Source organism: Poecilia reticulata, linkage group LG12, assembly GCF_000633615.1.
Source record: "Poecilia reticulata strain Guanapo linkage group LG12, Guppy_female_1.0+MT, whole genome shotgun sequence".
Lineage (NCBI taxonomy): Eukaryota > Metazoa > Chordata > Actinopteri > Cyprinodontiformes > Poeciliidae > Poecilia > Poecilia reticulata.
Window position 1 is genome coordinate 10232158 of NC_024342.1, and position 20333 is coordinate 10252490.

Consider the following 20333-nt stretch of genomic DNA (forward strand, 5'->3'; position numbering starts at 1 on the left):
AGAGAGAGAGAGGAAAAGAAAGAGAGAGGCTGTAATAGAAGTGTGGATGCAAGTTGCAACTACTCACTCAAAGGCCTTTCAACATGCATGGTGCAAAGACGACCAGCATTTGGGGACTCGCTGCCTTTCCACACACAAAAACACACAAAGAAAAACTCACACAACATGCACCCTGTCAGGACCTCTAGGTGCCCCAAGACTCAATTTAGACTGATTAGAGGCTGACCTTAGCAGTGAACTCCCACGTTTACGCACAGTGAGGACTCCTTGCTGTCCTGATTAAGCTGTGACCCTGCCACTGACCACTGGATGCTAAACACTCCCAGACCAGGATGAAACACAGCTGACATACTTAAAAGACCACATGGGGGCTTCCATTCTGGGGAAAGAAAGTGGAAACCCGTAGCTGTGGATCTGCATGAGGAAGTCATTTAAAGCTCCTTGTTATCCTCAAAATGGCCGTGAGCTCACTTAGGGTTTAGGAAAAATGAAATGATAAATGTTTTTGTGTTTTGAGGTGAGGAGTTTGATTTGGAATATAATTTTATTTACTGCTATCTACTTCAAAATGATCTCAATAAATATTCAAATGTTTTTTGTATGTCAGTAAAAGTAAACATGTTTTAACTTCTTGCAGTCTTGACATTTATTGTGTTAAAACTGCTTGTTAGAGCACAAAGTAACACAGAAGGTGATGTGGAAGGAGAATCTTACATGCTCTTTAAAAGATTTCTACAGACAATAACCTTAAAAGTGTGGCATGCATTTTAAGACTTTGTTTTGAAGTATATGTAACAACATGAAAGAAGGTGTTCTTGTCAGATAACGTTTTGACCTGCATGTGAAACAATGTGCATTTCAGAAAACAAGAACTTCAAATCACCCTGAACACATCGTCCCAAATTTGAAACATGTCAAACATAAAGTATTCCACAAGATAGATGTCACAATTGTATTAAAATATGGACTAGTGAGACATTATGAATTGAACCATGATCTATTATGAACTTTGTAAACTGGTAATACTTATATAAAAAGTATTCATACCAGTCAGATGCATATTGTTTCCTTTATTATGCAGATTAGCAGTAACATACCACTTCAAAAGGATTGCATCATGTCAATATTTGATATATAAGTTACAGTATCCCCACAATCATCTTACTTTTCATTGGAACAGCAGTTAAAATTCAGAATATGACAGCTTGTTTTTTTCAAACTCCTAACATTTTTTTGCTCCATGCTTTAATTACACTAAAGTAAATAAAAAGGCTTAGCAGGGAAAGGTCATGCAACACATACATTTTTTCGTCCTGTTGTCAACATATATTTCCTCCTGAGCTGAAACTTTAAATCCAGCCTTAATAAAGGATCTGAAAGCACCGACTCCGGTGCAGATAAGAAGAGATAACAGTGGCGAAATCTCAAATCAGAAACCTCTCCTGTCGTAACTTTCTTTTCCTTCGTCTAAATCATCCACTTTTTTTTATCCCAGCCTTTTCCATCATGGTGCATGTTTCTTTGGCTTCCAGCTAATCCCTGCAAGAAGACGGAGACGGACTACCAGTGGCTTCCTTATCACAAGAAATGTCGACATAAATTGCCCTTAATAGTGTGTTGGGACAAGGTTTACTGTTGCTAGCATTCCTCGGTGTGCAGCAATGTAAATCTATCCTCCAGCAGAGATATACAAACGGGGTATCACTGTAACTTACAGAAAAGTTTACTTTTAGCTTATCTTCACAGTTGAACGTTAAAGATAATTATTTTCAGCTCTTGGATTTTTACATTTTAAGCACCTTTAGTGTTATTTTTAAAGGCGGTAAATCATGTAGCTGCTCTCTAATTTTTAATAAAGCTCCTGTTGTTCGTCAGAGCCTGTTGATCAATGCAAAATACAAACTAATTTTTAAAAACCCCTTCTAATCACTGCTGCGAGTTGAGAACTCTTCCAGTTTGTGTAAGAGCCTCACCGTATCCTCCCAGCGGTTCCCCTGCAATCTTATCACTCATCACTGTTTACCGTCTACTCGAGCAGAAAAGAGTTAAACAATTATCAGCAAATTAAAGAAAAACACGCCGGTCGTGTGCGTCCACTCTGTCGAGACAAAGTGATGACTGTTGTGAGGTTCCCACAGCACGCCAAGGTCAGGACCCCAAAGTGGCTGATCAGTGTGATTGTGTCATGAACACACAGACCCACACACAAACACACACCGGCCACGGTCTGTGACCTGCGTGACCTCAGGATCACAGTGGCAGATGTTTTTCTGCTGATTTCTTCCATCCTTAACGGCATCCATCATCAGTGTCAGGGTGGAGGAGGAGGAAGAGGAGGAGGTATGCACGTGTTGGGGGTGTGCGATTGTGCACATGCTGCGTCACTGGTGCTGAGTGATATGTGGTTTGTCAATATTTGGCTCTATTAAAATTTAGGAGGTGACCTGGGTGGTCGGAGCGAGGACGCGCTCGTCCACAACAGCTGGACGATTAGACTCAAGAGGGAGGATAATGCTGGGATGAGTTGTTCAAGTTGAGAAATGTTGCTTGAAAGAGGGTTGTTTTTTTTTTTAAGAAGATCTTATAAAAGATTAGAATTAGATAGTGTGGATCCATATTGATTGAATCCCCACATTTCTGAAATGAAACACCATCTTTACTAATCACTCAGTGAAGATGGTATCTGACCCAGAGTGGTCCAGCTTGCCAAAACAGAAATTACATTGGAACACTTTTCCTAAACTTGCAGAGACAAGTTGTTCCAATATACAGTTCTTGTGAGATGAACATGGCTATTATCAGTCATGTTTACTTTACCAGTCAAGTGCTGCACTTGACCTGTTCTTCTTTCAGGCATGAAATTGTGATAAAACACTTGAGTCAATCTGAAAAACAAAAGAATGTGCACAAAAAGCTTGAACTCATCAAGGATTTTCTCCAATTTACACAGGTTATATATTACCTGACCTGGAAGAACTTATTCAGTAAAAAACAGATTGCATGTATGTTTATGTGGCCACTGTCTTTGCTGGTTGGTAAGTTAGCTTCCCGAGTAAAAAATTAGGAGATCATAGTCGGGATTCAATCCTGGAGACAATATCTGAGTTAGAGAAGTTTAAAACATGTTAGGGACTCATCATCATCCCAAAGTCAAACAATCTAATGCATGTCTAACTTCAGGTCTTAACATGCATTGTGATGATGTTTCACTTTAGTATGAAACTTTTCTTAATTTATTTTAAGTCATTTTACATGGTCTTTACTGCACCTTTAAAGACCACGTTTGATCATTCATTTAAATGGTACTTTTAAAGTCAAGGCATTTTTACAATCTTATGAAAACATTTCATGGAATAAAAGTTTATTTAAGCTCAGTTTCATATCATGATAAAGGCCTTCTGCACAAGTCTCGGACCAACACAGACACAACATTCACTTAGCACCGTTTTCTTCTTTAAGCTTCAAGGTTCTTCTACCCTTGAGTATTTACTGTATGTTTATATATCTGATTTTTCTTTAAACTGGGCACACTCTCCAAAACTGCTTTGAATGTTACACTAGCCAAGTTTGATAATCTAATTGACAAAAAAAAAAAAAAAATCCTTTAAAACAAACACTTCACTTTTGGTTAAATGAATACATGAACCACGCTTCCCACATTTCTTTTCACATGTTTTTTGTATTCTGGATAGATCTTAATCTATCTATACAGACAGAGAGAGATGTTTGTATCTTTTTCTTGGTGTATAAATATCTGGTTTCAACTGTGCCTTTTTTTTTTTTTAGGTGGCCATGTTTCATGTTTTGCGACTTCTGTGGTGAAAATCTGGGGACAGTTCAAGTTTTGTTTGTTATGTGGGAAATATGTGCAGTTCTTGGCACAAGGTGAAGACACGGCACGGGTAAATAGTCTTGAAGTTCTCTGGGTTCAACAAGCCACATTTGTTGAGATGCAAGTGCCAGCTAGTTATCAGTAAATATGCTATTCCAATTCTGATTTTTGAATATTTTTTTCAATTAACATACCTTACTACACATTCCATTTGAGTAGAGTACACTATTTATATGATACTTTTAATAACTCCACAGTACTTGCGTTGAATTTTTTGCCTTTACTGTACAGCATTTTACTGTTTTTACATATTTTATCTCAAACACTGTCCTTCATGGACGACTGAGGACAGGGGATGACAGAACGGGATCTTCACTGACTGGGGGACTGATGGCATAAACTGACACAATGGGACTTTCACATGGTATTGATGGTGAGGGACTGAGGACAGGGGAGGACAGAACGGGATCCTCACACAATGTATTTGTGGAGGAACAGAGAGCAGGTTCCTCTTATGCTCTTTCAGGCGTCTCCTTCAAATGTCCTGTAGCAAAGGGAAAGAATTTAGAAGGTCATCGTCATTTATAGGGTTGCCGGCGCCTTTCATTGACGAAGGCTCAATGACGAATGGACGCGCTGGAGCGTGAGAGAATTTGGACTACAGAAGTTGCAAATTGCACTAGCTAAATAGTAAAAGATTCCTGCAGGGCACCTTGTGTTGTAGTACATAGTTCAGTTACAAATCACTCTTACAAGGCAAAAATATATATATAATTATAGCATATGTTAATATTTTAATATTATTGTTGAATTCTTATCTTACTATAAGTCATTGTAAGGTGCTATAAGTGTAGCTTCCATTGTTTGGTGCCACATCTATGATCTAGTAAAGCCCAGCATATGGAGATAAAAACAGCCACCTTCCTCCTGCTGTGGCCTCACGGCAGGATTCAAAAGGCTCTGTTTAATGTCTCTTAACCCTGAAAGTATACTGCCTTTCAAACCTCTGAAAAGAAAACGTGTCACCATAAAATTTATGAGACATTACATTTCTTTCCATCAAACCTCCTTCAATTTATCACCATTAAGACTTATGAAAATAAGCCTGAAAATGATCTAAGTCTTTAAAACACTACCTGGTAGCACGGCTGGGGCTCAGAAAGGGCTCCGTGTGAGAGAGAGCTTTTACAATTGATCATCTGTCACTTCCCTTTTCTACAGTTTGGATGTGTGTGTATGAGAGCTTGCGTCTGTTTTTCACTTACAGGTGTTCAAATTTCTCCTCCGATGAAGATGAAAACATGCACCACCTGCATGCTCCACCATCTGTGTGCTGAATACACCTAATCAGCTGTTGGCATCGTGATATAATAGAAGGGAGATTATGATTTAATTTTTATTCACTGCAGCTTGATGATTTTCCCCCATCATGCAGCTAGCCTACATTTTTGCAAAAAAATAAAAACTAATAGTAATAAAAAAATTCATAAATGCTATCATTGCTTTATGGTAAAATATAGTACCAACAGACAGAAAGAGGATGTAAACTAAAACAGAAGGTCTAGTACAAGAAAACTGAAAAAAAAAATTATTTAGGTTTTCCCCAATTAGATTTTTTAAATAAGGAGATATAAGAAAAACATATACTCAAACCCAAAATAGTTCAAGCTTTTTACGGTGGGTGACCCTTAAATACCCAGTTCTTTAGGTCGAAACCGAGCCATGAAAAATTATTGCTTACATTTTTATAACAAATGACTGAACCCACTTTTGATTAATAATTTAAAAAGCATCTGGGACCTATTGAGTTCTCATTAATTTAATTAGAACACAATTTTGCTTATGCAGAAAAAAAAACTCCTCTGAAGAAAAAAACAAAAGAAAACTGATTCCTCAATAAATACTGCTTTGATAGTCTGATGGAATTCAAAATGACCTTTTCCCCTTCTTTTGCACAAATGACTTGTAAAACAACGACATCTGCTCCTACCCATTTTTCTCATCTTTTTGTTGTGTATTGCATATTTTGTACAGCATTCTGCTTTTCGTTTTCTGTCCAAAGGCTTTGAAGCCCACATGGGTCCTCTTGGGTATTTTACAGCTTTCATGTTTTGTTTGTAGCTGCTCCAAATTTCACTGACATTTAACTGGGGAAGACAAAAAAAATAGCTTACTGTGTTCTGCACTGAATTACCAACTTAAAAGAATCTCATTCTTCTTTATGTTGCTACAAAGGACAGTTCCTTTGGTCCATCGACCCGCCATGTTTCTCATCACTCAGCCAGGTGCAACAGCTTAAAGTCGGCAATTTTTTTCTTTTTACGACACGTGGCTTTACACAAATGATCTGGCCACCATTCTACCATGGAAACAACAAAAAGCTCTAAAACAAAATCTGTCAGTTGTACCATCATCAGATTTTAATGCAATGAAAGTGTTGGCATTGTATCTAAACACCTATTTTGACATTCCTATTTGTTGCTAAGCTGAATGGTTTTATCCTTCGTTTTGAAGGAATCCTACTTGTCTGAATGACTTATTCTGTATAGGACAGAAATTCTTACGGTCTGAGTTTGAAACTTATGAAGACTTAATTGTTTTTATGAAAATACAAATAATTTTTCTTGTATTTTTTTTTTTTTTGCATCAGCACAGATTTTGAATAAAAAGAACTGTAGTTTATAGATTGATCAAACCTGGGCTGAAATATTCCACATTAATCTAATCTAATTCATTAATAATTTTGCTTTGTGAAACTTGTTTGCAAAAACTATACAAAAAAGTATTCTTTTTCTAAAAATATATTTGGTTCCAACATCTTGTGTATTCATAAACTCAATCTTGGATTGCATTAATCAAAGAACATCTACTGGTAAGTGTCTTCACATGCAAATAAGACATTCTTAAACTATTGAAATCCCCTCAGTTTATTACAGATAATACTTACTTAATAGTTACAGTAGCAAAACAAGAAAAAAAAAGACTTTTCAGGCAAACTTCAAGAGTTAATGTCGTCTACTCAGACACTGATTGTGTATCCCTAAAGTTAATACCAGCCATCAAAGACCTTCATGATTTACTTCCCCTCCCTTCACCATTTTCTTTCACTTCCACTTCCGAGCACTTTTATAAAAGTCTTTCTGCTTCGCTGATGCCCAGTCGAGCAGCTACATCTTTCCTCTTGCCTTAAAAGCCGACTCCGCCTTTCGCTGACCACAGACCAAACCAGCAGATGCTACTGAGCGTGCCCAGTGGAGGGTGATTTCAGGTTCCAACGGTTTCAAGCTGGCAGCTCACAGTTTGGTCAAAATAATAAAGCCAAAGAATCTGCTTCTTTGAGTTCAGCAGAAATTAGATTTTCTTTAAGGAGTAAAACGCGTGTGTTAGGACACAGTTATAAAATACTTCTTCTGACACGTGTTTAATATTAATGATGTGGAAGAACCGAGTTTCTGTAGAACAGAAACTCGGTTCTTATTAAAGTATTAAAAAATTTCAGAAATGAGGGTAAAGACAGACAGACAGACAGACAGACAGACAGACAGACAGACAGACAGACAGACAGACAGACAGACAGACAGACAGACAGACAGACAGACAGAACACTCAAGCAATCTTTTTCTAATTGGTTCAAAATATTGCTATGACAGATGACTGAGCAACTACTTTGTTTTGCTGCATGGATATGATGGCAGCAGCTTGTCTATGCAACCATTTTACAGCAAAATTACTCTATTAATCATGCAGCACACAAATGTGGCCTTTATGGAAAAGTAGCAAGAAGAAAAACAGTGTTGGGTAATAAAAGCCAGAAGAAGTTCCATTTAAAGGTTTTGCCACCAAATATGTGGATGAAAGTCAAATGTGCCCAAAACTGAACTTTCATTGTTCACAGATGCTTTATGTCCAGTCTGACTGACTGAAGTTGAGAGTTTTGCAAAGAGGAATGGGCATCAAAATTCCCAATGTGCACATGCAAAGCAGGTGGAGTCTTACTCTGAATGCTTTTACTGTGAATAAATACAGATAAAAAAAATGACAGAAAATGGTTGAATGCAAATGCACTCCAATGATTATTTTCAAAGAAAAGAAACCATATAGCTGATTTTTCCTTCCACTTCACAGTTAGATGCTACATTATGATGATCTACAGCATGAAATATTTTCACATTTGTTCTTGTAATGTGAGCGAGAGTCAAAAGTTCAAAGGATATGAATACCTTTGCAAACCGCGTACAGACTGGCTGCAAACCAAAAACAGTCGCAAAAACCAAAAAACTGTTGGAAAGCGTTATTTGATTTTCTGCAAAATAATTTCTTGTCAGGCTTGCTAAACGATTTAACTTTCAGCCTGAAATTAACTCACTCTGAGCTGCGGTTTCACTTGAATGATAATTCTGGCATGCATCAGACATTTATATCAATAGGGTCATCGTTTTTTGCTAACATCAGGTATAATAAAAAAAATGTAAACACGCTCTCTTGATCTGTGACATGGCACAATATAGCACATCATCAAGCATTCGCTGCACATTATACATTTTCTCATTTGTGGCTCCTGACAGCTGCCAGCTTTTCTCTCACAGCTCCATTACAGCCAAGATGTGTCACATTTGTTCAACAAAACTGTGAGCAAAAACATGTACAGTGCCCTCAGATTGAAAGCCAGCAGGTAAAAGCGTGAGCCAGAACCAAATCACTGAGTAAACACGGCAGTCAGTGAACAAAGAGGAGCTTCAGTCACAAAGAGGGACGAGAATGAAAGCAAGCAGTTTAATTCTTCAGTGACCATTTCAGTGACCTCTGTTGCAGTTCGATGTTTTGCTCTTCTGCTTCCACGAAGCTGCAGAGACTAATCTCCGTAACATCAAACATAAACCAAACATTGTGTGCTGGATTGAAATTTTCTGCAGGGATCTAATCAAATGATTTATGTGGAATCGGACCATTCTGGGAAGTTTGGGTGGGTCATAGTTTGAGGATTGTGTTTTTCTTTGTCTTGTCTTGTGCCGCTTTGGTTTTGTGAATTTGAACGTTCTGTTTTGGGTCATGATGACGTTTCCTATTCAGAGTTTGTTTCCTGCTTTTTAACAGTAACACCTGCTTTGTGTTAGTCGTTCACCTTCCTCAGTTCATTCAGCTTCTGCCTTTCAATTGTTCGTCTTCAGTTTTCAAGCCAAATGTTATAGTCTGGTACTTTCTGGCTTGAATGTTCTTGCTTGTGCTGGACGTTTTAGTTTTCTTTTTTATTATTATTATTTAAAATTTCCGGAAACCTGGTTTAGATTTGAATCTTAATCACTAACATCAGTGAACTCTTGTCAGATTCTCTCAGGTTCAACTGCTTTTTGTTTTGTTTTATTTTCAGAGTTGAAAACTTGAAGACTTTCATAAATGTAATTTGTCTTTCTGCATCTTATTCCTTATTTCTTTATTTGGTTCACTATTTCATATTATCGTCTGTTCTGGCAAATGCCACTCCAATAAATATGAATTAAACTAAAAGGAGAATAATAGTTTCAGGTTTTTGTACAATTACAATCAGACTTTGAGTTTCCAGAACCACATTGTCAAACATTTCATACCAGCATGAATAAAATCAATTCATTTGTCGGTTTCCTTTTTATTTTTCACTTGTTGCTCATTTTACCCTCATTTCTTTATAACATCAGGCAGAGTAGCATTTTCTTTTTGAAGGTTCAAAGTGTCCTTTTTTATGTCTGTCAATAGCTGCCTCTGTGACCCCTATTTATCTCACACACCTCCTCCTTCCTTTAATCACAGTCACTGTCACTGATGTCTTGAGTTTCCTTCCTCTCTGTGTCTGCTCCTCTTTTTTGTTAATCCCCGCATCTCTTTCATCCTCCACGTTTTCCTTTTTTTCTGTGCTCATTAGTCTGTCTCAGTAAATTTCTCTCCCACATGCGACATCCACCAGACGCACACACTCTCGCAGACCTCTATCCACTTCTTAACATCCTTGTGCACACAGAGAACATTTAAAGAGCTCATAAACCCAAACTTGTCCACGTAGCAGTCGCCATAAAAACTGATGCTGGGCTACATATTTTAAAGAAGGTGTCTGTTTGGATGCATTTGCTCTGTGTTCTGTATTCAATGCTTTTTTCTGGTTTCAATTTTGTCACATTGATTTTCAACACAACACTTTGCAAAGTATTCATACCTCCTAAACCTTTTCACGTTTTGTCATATTGGGTACACACTCAACAACATGGCAAGTATTAGTCATATACTGTAACACTATATTATTATTATTATTATTATTATTATTATTATTATTATTATTATTATTATTATTATTATTATTATTATTATTATTATTATTATGTAAAGCACTTTGCTGCTGAAATGTGCCAGACAAATAAACCTGAATGATTAATTGACTGATCACCCAAAATAGATTTTCACAATAAAACATGGTGGTGGCAGCATCATGCTGTGGGGATGTTTTTCATTAGCCTGGTGAAAAGATGCATCTAATAAAATATATTGAAGTCATTGAAATGTCTAAAAATCATGGAAACTTCTGCACGGCCCTGTGCATTGCAAGAACGTGTGTGACTCCTACCATGTATAATATGATATTTTGTTTGAGATGTTCACTTTTTTAAAATAATTTGTTATTTTTTGATTTCTTATTTCTGATCTTTGCTCACGGGTAACCAGCAGCACCAACTGTGTGTTCCAGACGGTGCAGATCCGTTGACATATTCAGATTTATTGTACCTCAGCGTCATGTGAGCTTATAAGAAAAAGAAAACACTCTTGTTAAAAGAACCTAAGCCTTCCATGATTTACGATTCATGTCTAAATCAATTATGTCTCCCATATCCCCACGTCGCTCGTCTTTTACACCCTCAGTCATTCTCTCCTCTGACTTCGCTGCACCCCTCATTACACCTAAAAAGCAAAGGTCAGGAGGTAAACGGGAAAGGCAAGACGAGTTTTCAAAGAAAAGAGACTAGAGAGGAAGCAGAGAACGGAGCTGAGCGACACATCACACGTGATCCTGCAGAGGTAACAAAAACCAATATCAGTGCCTGGCAAAAGAAAGATTTTAACAGAGAAAGAAAATGTGGAAAAGTTAGAAGTTAAACTCTGCAAAACACGAAGTTGGAATGCATGAAGTGTGATTTTCCTCCTGCTTTCCAAGAGAAACTAAACGTAGTGCTGCTGTTGACCTAAAACAATCTCTCCATAGATTTTCTGTGCTCTGAGACTCTGCACTAATAAAAGAATAACAACGAAAGTCTAGCAATTAATAGACAAAACAGTGAGACCTATTAAACATGCTCCAGTTCTTTTAGCTGTTTGGATTTAATAACTGTAATCATACTTGATAGATTTACATCCAATTTTGAGTTGAAGTTTCTCCCAAAAGTAGCTCACAAACTAGTCATTCACCAGTTTGGCATTCCCGTACTTTAGCTGATTTTATCAATTTAAAATAAATGTTCAGGTTATACAGCATTATATTATCTCATATTAAGCATGAAATTTTACAAAAATTGTAGGCATGGTTGGTCTAAAGTCATGTTATCTATAATCAATATCAATGTCACCCAAGAGTTACTCACAAGACGGTATGTTCCCAGCTTTCCCAGGTCTTCAAAGTTTTGGTAAGTTATTGTAGTTGCTTCATGATCAGCTAATAAAGCTGATTAAGTCAACAGTTTCTGCCAACCCTGTTTTACTACTTAGGCTGCATACAGAGATGTTGTTCAGCTGAGAAAACGTCAAAATCTCAATATCACTGCTGTCAAATTCCAGGCTGTCAGCTTTTAGACATCTCTCCGTTTCAACAAACTTGAATGAAACGATTTAGTCATTAGCAGGATTCTGACACCGTCACTGAACCTCACTACAAAAGATTCAAACTGCTTTGAACAGACCGTTCGTGTTTATCCCCTCTACTTTATTATGTTTCTCAGCTTCAGAATACAGGCTGGTGACTTTACTGTTTATTTCTTTCATTTGGTATAACCTTACAGTCCCTTTCCCCCCCACAAACACATAATATATTACACAATTAGAAGGAGAAATTGTCCTCATTTACATTAATAAAGTTAAACCAAAAATAAAAAAACATTTCTATCGTTGTATTGTAAAATACAATACATGACAATGTTGAATTGGTTACCTCCTCACTAGCTGATTTTTATCTTAAGTTAAACCTGAACTGACAAGAAAAGCCGTTTTAAGAACCGCTATCTAACACACTGCTCTCTGAACTCTGCAATAAAACTCGGATGAAAAACAACATGGACACACATCTGGTGTAACTGTCCGTTTGAAGTCTAGATCTGATACAGAATAGCTTAAACCTTTAATTTATGGCTCTGAGGTTCCATAAACACAAATGAAGGTGTTCTAATAAGTGGTTTAAGCAGAATAAGCTCCAGTGTTATATTTAACGACAGCGGTTGAACCTCCTAAACATGACTGTTCAATTTAATGAGCAGCTTTAGCTGCAAAAACATAAATCTGCTTTTATCTTTTATAGAGGTTTCTAATTGTGTAAATATGCGTTTGTTTTCTCTGACGATGCGATGATTCCTATTATTCTGCCACTGCTGATGAAGCACAGACCACCTCTTTAATCCCCCTTGCAGCCTCCGCCCACCTTTAAGTCTGGCTCTTTTTTTTATTACATCTACCATAACTCACAACCCGACCTGGCCTGTAACATCTTCCTCTTGTAAATGAAGCTTATTTAATCCCCTCTCTGAAGTCTGAGTGATTAATTAAATGCCACAGGACTAAAAAATGACATAGTTTGCATAGTTTACGGCCACTTGCTCTCATTGAGGGACACAAATCAAAGGTGCCTGCAACCACAAAACGCTCTCCATGTGCTCAACTTTTACTCACGTCTGTTACAAATTAAGCTTAAGTGCAGTGATGGAGATAAGCTGCTCATGTGGAAAAACAAACATAAATTCATCGTACATTAATCTTATTATATTATCTTTAAATAATAACTCAATTTTTGGATAAAGATGAGGATTTGTTGATTTATTGCTGCGATACAAATCCAGTGTGTAACAAAGTAAAGACTAAACACAGAAACGTTAAAAGGTTCACAGGTCCATGTTTAAGTTCAGTGGAATCCCATTAAAGTCATTATTAGAAAATCTTACATCTAAGAATAAAATTGCTTTCAATATTTGTGTGGTAAACATAACAGCGGGTTGTTAATAGCATTCAGTCAGAGTCACAGTACAATCTGAGGCTGGACTCGTTCCTCAGCAGACGAACTCTGAGTGGCCATGATGTTGCAGAGGATTGCTTCAAACTTAAATCTCACCTTCTAACTCTTCTGGTCAGAAATTATTTTAAGTCTTGTTATCACTGTGAAACCTGTGGCTGGCTGATCACACAAACCATGTATTATCACTTCATCTCTTCTTCCACCCCATGAGGAGGCTTACTGCTGCAGAAGGCAGCTGATTCAGGCTGTGACTTCATCACTTTCTGAGGTTTCTACTCTTCCATCTGTTTTATAACTTGTAGAATTGGATTTTATCTCAAAGACAAGAGTCAGTTTGAGTTAATGAACATCAAAAAAATATTAAATTACAAAAATTACAGACTTTTTAAACTGTAAAAACCTAAATAAAAACAGAGAGACCAAAATTATTATGAAGCTAAACATGGCAGAGAAATTACTGCAGGACTTAAATTGGTCCTTTGACCAGCCCTGCCTGAGTGTTTTGTTATTCAGCATTTTTATGACCAATAATAATAACAATAACATGGGCAAGTTCAAATCATGGCTTGCAGCAAGATTGTCTTTTTAAAGAGGCATCTTTGCTATTTATCCATAGCTGGTTTTGTACAAAGAGAATCGTGTGGTGAACATGAGCTCAGCCAAAAGGCAAAGGCTCAGTCTGTTCAACACAGAGGGAGCTGAACTAACACTCAGAGGATCTTCAAGCTAAATGATAAAAGGAACAGTACACAAACATATTCTCAGAAACTAAAGAGGAAGAATTTAATTCTTTCTTCACTATTCTAACAATAGAGAACACAGGGAAATTAAGTGAAGATGATGAGACCTGCTGACTACTGATACAATTATTGAAGCATAAACACAAAAGAAAAACAAAACAAAAAAAAATCTCATGCTCCATAAAATCATTCAGAAAGAGTGTATAATATTATCTCCTAAATAACTATTTTCTTAATGTCTAAATGTAAAACATCATGCGCTGCTAATGAATCCTTTACAGTTAACAATTCCTTGGTTTTTAAAGCACAAAGTGGAAAAATAATGATTTTGTTAAACACTGACTTTGTTATGAACTGAATAATTTTCAGATGTTAGATATGCACAGCAAAAAAAAACAACTTAATTTGCTAAGAGAAAAAAAAACAATCTCAGTACAGTGAGATAAAAGGACTCAGGACTTTTCTCTGAGGCTTTACATATTTCAACCTTAACAACCAAACAAAGAGCCTCTGCCAGGGGTTTGCAGCTTGTTGCTGATCCTTAAAGTGTGTGAGGACATCAAAACTTATCCTATTTTACACAGGAGAACAAAGACTCTGCTTTAATCTTTCGTTTTCCTTTTCCATTTTTTTTAACATGCCAATTGAATTGAGTGCCCTTCCTCACACTTGAACTACATTATTTTCCCTGCACTTATACACACTCACACACACACACACACACACACACACACACACACACACACACACACGCACACACACACACACACACACACACCCACGCACACACACACTCTACAACCCGTCTTCGACCCTCAGGCTAATTTCCTATTTCCATGCGGCGCCTTGTCCTAATCCTTGGTTCGGCTCTGCAAAAATGGCTCCCTGAAGCTGAACCAAACACACACAAACACAGACTTTAGTACACAAACACACACAGAGACGGAGCGCAACCTTCCCATCAGCAGCCCTGAGGGAGCCCTAAAGGCCTTTACAACGTCTGGTCACACATTAAATAACAATAAATGAATAATATTCTACAATGAAAGGAATTAGGATTCACTTGTTGGTTATTTTTGTATTAACTATGTACTGTCTTAAAGTGATTTTAAAATGATAGAAAAACTCAGCCCTGGAATGTTATTATTTAGCATTAATGTAACCAAAGTTACAGGATCAATGTTTTTATATCAACATTGTTGCATATAATGATTGTTTATATTTTCTAGTTTACTCAAGCCTTATTTTATTAAAAATGCTTTAATAATAATGCATCTTAATGAGTTAAGTTTGCCTTTATTATTTGTTTTAGAAATGTTGTTTGATTTTGAAATATATTTTACTTTTACAATTCAGTTTGTTTTTTCTAATCTTGGTAAGTTTTCACCAAGTATGTAGAGTCAGGGTCGGCAATCAGCAGGTTAGTATCAAAAAGTAAGTACTTGTTTTATCTCAGTCACCTTACAGACGTTTTATCCCTTTAAATCACCATGGGAACCACTGAGTTAAGCATGCCTTAATGCAGATAAAACAACATCACTCTTTTATTGTGATGACTGCATGCATGCAAATAAGCAAAGCATTTTGAATGTTTTAATGTTGAATGAACATTTTTATTTCCCAAATAATATACTAATATCATAATTCAGGCAATACCTTTACTATGTCTAATGATGGATTTGTAGAAAACCATTTTACAATAGTTTTCTCTTCTACTGGTGCAATAATCATATATACAACCAAAAGGGTAAATATGATGTTGTATGCAGCCTAAAGACCCTCTTATTCTATACCTAAGCTAGTTTGATAATTAAAGGTTTTACTGCGCTGCGGTCTTTTTAAAGCAATTTAATCATAAAAACATCCTGCAACATTTAACAACAGTATACGCAGGGCAAACCCAAGTTGCTAAAGATTAAAATCTCTCCCTCTCTAACGCCATGAAATAGTTGTGTGAAAACGGGGTCAGCAGGTAAAAGCCTCTAAAGTAACAGTAGACCAAAATTATTCAATAATCACATTTTATTTTATGTTAACAATACCATCATGCTATGTTTAATAAGGCAGACACGCAGCTGATGACCCTGGAAAAGAGCCACACCTGCACAAAATTACGTACATGTGAAAACACTTTTTAACTCTCCGGTTATAAGTCTTAATCATAAGTCAGTGGAGCAAGCAAAGAGGCAGCTGGGCTTGGAGGCAGCACGTACACACACGTTTAGTTTGCACAAGTCACTCCACAAATGCAGACCAGCGGTGGGCTCCACAGACTCCCCGGGGACTCACAGATTAGCCTTGGCCGAAGCAACTAATCCTCTCACATACCTACCAACACATTTCCCTTTTTTCCCCCTTTTTCTTTTTCCAAAAATGTGCCAGGGAGTGGAGCATGCTGAAAGCAGCAGAGGTCACAATGATAGTGAAATTTATCATGTAATATTTAAAAAAAAAAGTACACTCAACAATAAAAAAGCATTTGTCATTTTTACTGAAGGTTTAGTTTAGTTTTTTATGTTAAATCATGAAAATCGGAAACAGCAGCTGAGACAGTAAAAATCCAGTTTAAAAGTTGGGTAAGTTAATTCCTATTTAAGAACGATTTAAATTTTCTTTGTGAAACCTGGAACATGGTCCAGAAAATGCTGCATTTCTTTACCGAAAGCAAAGTGAGGCTTTTTGACAACCATTTTTTTTGTTCTGCACAAAAAAATATGGATTTTTAAAAATAATTAAATAAAAGCACCAAAGTTCATCAGGAAAGCCAGCAGTGAGTCCTAACCACATACACACCCAGTCACAGTAAATTCAGAAGAAGATGTCAGGAATGAATGCTTCTGACATTTGCACTCTCACATGTCAACCCAGAGGAACATCTGTGGAAAATTCATGGCTGCAGCACATGTGTGAGCGCCGTTCAAATTTCTGTTCCTTTCAATCCCAGGATATAATCATGTCCTCAACTTAATCATCCAAGAAAAGTGAAAGTCTTATTATAGAGCTGGGTATAAATCAAAAATTTATAAAAGATCTTTTTATCCACTTTTTTAGTTTTGTTTTGGTTTACAGAGAGTTTTGTTCGAGGATATCTATAAAATGTTTGCCCATAATCTCCAGACTTGCTACAATTGTTAACATGCAGGTGACAAACAGGTGACCTGTCGCCTGTAATATACATGTTTTTCATTCCTAAAATAGCTGATTTCAAAATGTAGTGAATCTCTGCTCACCTATAATGAAATAAGAACTCAGAGTGCAACATGAGTTTCGGCCAGTATGTGTGGTTTTCAAAGAGCAGAGAAAATCAATCTCTGAACAGGGACACAAAGAAAGACGGAGCCGTGGAAAAGAGGTGAAGGGGTTTGTCTCCAGAGGATTCACTGAAACCACTCTGCTTTACCCTTCACCTTTCTGTTCCTGCTGCCGGTTTATTCAAACCCACGTCAATAAGAAAAGAAAACTCTGCATGCTGATACACAGATGTTTATTCAAATGAGGAAGACTTAAATAACACAAAAGTTTAACATTGTAGGTAGCCTTATATTTGATCATTTGGAACATAAATGTCAAAAGCATGGAGTCTTTGCTGTTGTCTCTTAGAAATGTGTAGGTTTTCCCTTGTTGTGACAGTAAAACCTTAAACTTTAATGCACTTATTGGGATATGATAGACCATTACTAACTACTTTGTATAACTATTATGGCTACACATAAGCTACAAGTTTTCTGGGATATGTCTTTTTCATTTTTGCATATTTAAAGACAAATATTTACAAAAAAATCAAGCAGAAACTCAGATATATTAAATGGAAAATATCTGTAAATTGTTTTTCTCAAGCTATAGAATCTAAATTGGATTTATATCTGGACTGAGTCATTAATTGAAGCAGGCTGTGTGTTTGGGGTCAAACTGCTGGAAGATGAATCTTCTACAGTCAGAACTCCATGCAGCTTCACACAGATTTCCCCAAAGACTCTCATGTATTTAGCTCCATTCATCTTTCCACCAGCTCTGACCCCGACTCTGATGAAGAAAAACATTCCCACAAGCATGATGCTGCCTTCACCATGTTTGACATATTTTCTTTCAAATAATAAATGGTCTAAAATGGGTRGAAATTAGGATAAAATTTAACACTTTGCAGTCTGATTTACCTGTTGACTGATAATTGTTTTTTCTTTAGAGAAATAATCAAAAGGAGAGTCTCTGTTTCCATTGGATCCACACATATTTAACAGAACCTTTACCTGTKTTACAAAATGACTGACTGCATTGTAYGTCTCACACTGGACRAAGCCCAAATAGATGAGCACCTGCWAAATTCTCACTAGTCCCAGAAGAGCGATAATACAGAATGAATTCAGCGTAACATGTGACGCTACTGTTGTGAAAAGTTTACAACAACCACACTTAATTCAGGCAGAAAGCTTGACAACACATAATCACTCCCCTGCTACAACTTTACCACAAGTATCCGATGGTTTTGCAGCAACTAAGCCTCCTGCATAGTAACTAAGAACGGGTCACAAAGTCAAAGGTTAAAACCACTTTGGCTCCTACTGGGAGATTTGGTTTCCTGAGGTTTGTATGGGTGTGTGAKYRTGTCTTATTTAGCCACTTCAGCTCTCCATAAAAATCCTCTCCTCCTGCTGACCACTGGCTTAATATCCTGTGTGGTTTGGTATGTCGGTTCACACATGTTCCTTTTTTATTTCTCTTTCTATCCTGAAGCTTTTCTTTTCTGTGATATTTGGCTTATTTACAATGTATTCCTTATTTTTCATTTTGAACCAAAAAAAAAAACTTAATTTCCTTCTTTGTTCACCTAAATTCTTCTTCTATTGGTGAAAAAACAACATTTTTATTCAGTCACTTAAATTCACTCTATTCATAATTTCGAAACTCCTAGGTCTACTTACAATGACTCTATGAAAACCCTGTGGCAAAATAAAAGCAGATTACAGTAGACTTTCTAAATTGACCAGAGAGAAAGGGAACAGGAGAAGGGCTACTTTTAAAGGATTATGACTTTTAAACCCCTAAAGAAAGAAAAGGACACTTTTAATTTAAAGAGATTATCATTCTGTCCTCACAAATGGACAGTGGCCAGCAAGATAAAAAAACTCCAGCCACCCAGTGGGTTTGTGTCTGCTAACAACAATCTGTCCATTTGGCTTCAGGATTAACTCTCAACTCTTTCATTACCTATTTAGGTATTTTGGAAAATATTTAGTCAATTAAAATATTTAAGATGTACATTAAGTTATTGATCCTCAAAAGCATTATAAAGAAAACCTTTTCAATTATCAGTGGCATTAAATTTGGACACAACAATTAAGCAACTTCATTTTGTAGCATTAGGCARAATCCTGCACAGTATTTCTAATAAAAATGTCTTAAACTGGCCTATTGTGCAGTTTGAGATGTTTTATTACTGGTTCAGCGATTTCTAAACCAGTTACAAAACAATAACAGTAACAAAAACTCTTCTATGATCCAAACTATTTCCATTATTTGGGTCTATCTCATAATAGAGATAGTTACGCTCTTATTTTAGCCTCAGTGGCACACTGTTATTTTTTAAACTAGAAGTTAAAAATCTAAACATGTGTTTATTTAATCTTACATATTTTTGTTCATTAAACAGATGTTTTTTTTTTTTGTAAAATGCACATGTTCTGACAAATAAGGAGTGAGAATGTGTTGCGAGATGACATGCATTGTGAGTTGGTGTGTTTCAAATAAGCTTAATAAAACCCATGATGCTGATTACTGGAAGAGTTACAAGTGAAAGTATTACAAGTGAATCTGCCCTTTGTTGTCACAGCTATACCTAAAGCATGAGGCCTGTCAGCAAGAGCAAAGACAGAGAGGAGCAGATAAAAAGCAGAAATAGACGAGGAGCAACGTGGTGGGGACAAAGACTGGATTCCCAGGCAGGTGACAGGTGGAGATGGGGGACAAATGAGACAGGAGGACAAGCCGGAGAGGACTCCTGACGCAGAAAGAGGTCGGCTGGGAGGAAAGCCTAGAAGGATCAGCCTGAAGCAGCACCTTCCTCATTAATCACTGCTGGAGAAAACACAAGGGAGGGAGAGAGCTATAAATATAAAGCAGAAAACCCAGAGCTATGACAGGGTGTAAAGACTCAACTTGAAAGTAAAAGAGAGAAATACTTATTACTTACATCAAAACTTTTACTTCAGTAGCGGCAGAGTAAAGCTAAAGTGTAAGAGGTGAAATAAAAGCAGGAGAAAGATTTGAGACTCAGAGAGAAAAGATCAGARGAAGAGGATGAATGGTGAAGAAAGAGAGAGGAGAATAAAGCTATAGAGGGAAACTGCAAAGGGGTAAAAKGATTAAAAGTAGGAGAATATAAATAAAGATGGAGGCCTCTTGGTATCCATGGAGGTAAATATGGAGAATCTCGTAATATGAGGCCTCCAGTAAAGGGGTCCACTTTTTTCTGCCTTCTTCCCTTCGTTTCTTTTCTACTCTTCTCTCCTTCTAGCCCACTTCCTCTTATCCT